Source organism: Parasteatoda tepidariorum, chromosome 4 (assembly GCF_043381705.1).
Source record: "Parasteatoda tepidariorum isolate YZ-2023 chromosome 4, CAS_Ptep_4.0, whole genome shotgun sequence".
Taxonomy (NCBI): Eukaryota; Metazoa; Arthropoda; class Arachnida; order Araneae; family Theridiidae; genus Parasteatoda; species Parasteatoda tepidariorum.
In genome coordinates this window covers 11,229,360-11,232,837 of record NC_092207.1, presented here as the reverse complement: position 1 = coordinate 11,232,837, position 3,478 = coordinate 11,229,360, and positions in this window count along the sequence as shown.

Here is a 3,478-nt window from a genome sequence, read left to right as displayed (position 1 = left end):
AATTGAACCACGCAAGTACCGTAAATGTGTCACAGAAGCAGGTGCGTTGCTGACCCATCCAATGATTATTTTAGTTTCAAGACCCTCTTCTAGTCTTTTCAAAGGATTCATTTTTTTCTCTTTTAACTGACACCTTATATAATTATTCAGAGCAATATGATAACAAAAATAATGAGAATCTGTGTATAAATATAGAAGTGTTTTCATAATTTTGTCTAATCCCTGTATAGATACTAATTTAGAATTTACGATTGCAGCTATATATATCTAAGATTTCTACGGAGATTTTTTATTGATTTCAAAGCATCACACAACAACCCAATTGCATTAAGATAAAAAGAAAATGATAATGCAACCCGAATGTAACAATACTTCCCGTTAAAGAGATGAACCGAGTTCGAATGCCAGCGATGGTTGGTCGATAGGAATTCCGCATCCGGCTAGCACCAACCACAGTGCTAACTTGAAATATCCTCAGTGGTAGACGGATCATGGGTTAGAGTCCGTATGCTGTTAGGATAACCATGGGAGGTTCTCGCTGTCTTCCTCTCCATGTAACGCAAATGCAGGTTAGCTCCATCAAAAAAGTCCTCCACGAAAGCAAGCTTCTCCCAATGCGCGATTCAGGAATTCCCTTGTCTTCTGGATTGANCTATAGTCACATTTTTTAAATTCGTGTAGTAAGTAGTAAGTATGGATCAGAAGGTTGCGTGTTCAAATCACGTCCGGGTCACCAGTGTGGGGGCGGAGTTATCGACCATGCCAACCGTCATCTATCAAAAGGTGATAGAATCAAGTTAGCATGCTTATATACTAGTGAATTGTAGTTGTAATTTTGTAGTGGTAGATACGCTACAAGCTTCTCCCAATACGCGATTCAGGAATTCCCTTGTCTTCTGGATTGGGTTCAAAATTACAAGCATACGGAGTTGAACATTAGTAGTCGTAAACCTATAAAATTGGGTCTGCTACTCACCGACGGTTATAAAATGAAATAAAACAGCTATACAAGATCTAGAGTACCATGAGGGCTCAGGGGATAGAACGCTCGCCTGCCAATGAGGTGAACCGGGTTCGAAACCCAGTGACGGCTGGTCGATACGAATTTCGCATCCGGCTCGCATCGACCACAGTGATGACGTGAAAATTGCGTCGGTGGTAGACGGATCATGGGTTTGAGTTCCCTTACCGTTAAGCTAACCATAGGAGTGTCCATGGTCTTTCTCTCTGTGTAACGCAAATGCGGGTTAGTTCCCTCAAAAAGTCTTCCACAAAGGCTAATTTCTTCAAATACTTGATCCAGGAGTTCCCTTGTTTTCTGGATTGGGTTCAAAATTATAAGGCTACGGAGTTGAATATTAGAAGTCGTAAACTCTAAATTGCGTCGGCTGTTCAACGATGGTTATAAAATAAAGTAAGATCTAGAGTCTATAAGTGATATTTTTGAGCTAGTTGAAATTCTATGTAGTCTCCATGAATTTACCATAACATTATCAATGGTGTTTGTTAATAATGGTCACCACCATATCTTACCTTGAATCATGATGCAGTAATTAGGTATGGTATTGTCATGTAGGTCTACACCTCCCGTATGATTATTATATTCAGAAATAACGTTGGGTTATGAAATCACTTCTTTTTTTTTCTTTGCGACAGTATCGTTTGGTATTTACAAGGGGCAAAATGCTACCGTTATTAGTAATAATTGTTACCACAGCATTGTCGTTCCATTTTATTGCACATGTTTCTGTATCCTTGTTGAATGCAAAACCGTAGGAGCCGCGATGTATTTTGTTTTCTTCCTGTTTTTGAGTCATCCAATTTACAACCAGCTATGCGATTTTTGCGAGTTCTTCCAGATGCAAAGAAGCCCTTTTCTTTCAAAATTCCGTATAAACTATGGGAAGAGAAAAAGTTATCAAAATGAATTTTGTGCGTCTTAGGTTTTGAAACAACATTAAGTATCTTCAACGATTGTTTCTAATGGCATATTTTGTTGATCAATGCTAGCTTCAGCACAATTAAACTCTAATAACAACAAAACTCTAAATATATAATAAAGCTTCAATAGAACTCTGAAACCTTACATAAAAAGTGGATTTTTAAATGTTGCCGATTTTTCATGCATTCGGCCAATGGTGCCTTAACGCACCACTAAATTTGAATTAAATAATTTTAATTTTCTTAAGATATTAGTTTTTTTTTAATTTTATTTTTTTAACTTACAACTTTAACCCATTATAAAAACATATGATAAATCTCAATTGGTTCCCACAGTGGACTGATCGTTAAGACACGGTTCCCAGCAGATTACCGAAGTCAAGTCAAGCATGGTTGCGGTCAGTGTGCGGGTGGGTGACTACTTGGATCAGTCTGCTTAGGGACCGAGGGTGTGCGGTATTGGTCCTCGTTAAACTGTGCTACCGTAAAGTGCTCGACTTCTCGTGCAGGTCGTTGGGCTACCGAAGCGGGGAGCCATCCCCTCTGCAGAGGATGAAAATTGTGATGGCATGTCTTCGGATCATCCTCAGGGATGCTTCCCAGACCGTCGTCAATAGCCCATTGTGCAGCTCTAGTGTGACGTAAATGAACTACCAGGTACCCTAGCATAGAATCGAGTTAGCGTGTCTCATACACTAAGGAATTAAAATTGTATTTTTGCAGTGGTAGATACCAGAGTTTGCCGTTGATTACAGTAATTGATTACAACTGTAATTGATTACAGATAATTACAGCTATGTAATCAATTACTNGAAAATTTTAGCATATATTTTGAAAAGAGGGGAGGGCCCATAAACGGCTGTGCCTAGGACCTACGAAAGGTATAATCCGGCTCTGTATGAAGTGTGTGGGCATTAAAAAAGCAATATCATAGCATCGGGGTAATGGTAAATCTGAATATAATAAAAGAAAACCATGAGGTCAAAATATTTCTTTACTTAAAAGTAACTGTCCCCTCATATGGCAGGGAAGGAAGCAGTCGCCATTTTTCTGATCTTCAGAAAGTCGATACTTCATCGAGATAATGAAGAATTTAATAAATAAATATTTTTATTTCTAAGCTCTTATGTTTGAAATAAAAACAAAACTCAATTGTTGAAATATGAGAGTATCATTTAATGAAGATATTTGATCGGAGTTATCGATGCAATTTCAATATCACATTAAATATTTTTAATAAAACATAAAAATTAATAAACTATTTCACCTAACAAGTTTCACTTGTAAAATCGTGGATATCAAGGATTAAGCTAAATTTTTATTCTGAATTTAAAAAATAATTGCACAAAATCAAATTTGCATCCAAGTTTTAGGAAAAAAGTTCATTGAAATTAATCTTATAAAGATTGTGATTCCTGGTTTAGAAAAAGAAAGGAAAATATTAGATGAGTTTTTTAAAATTTGAATTGACGAGTTTTTTTCTCAATTAATCTTTTTTTGAAATTTAAGTTAACAGGATTTTTAATTTTATTTTTTA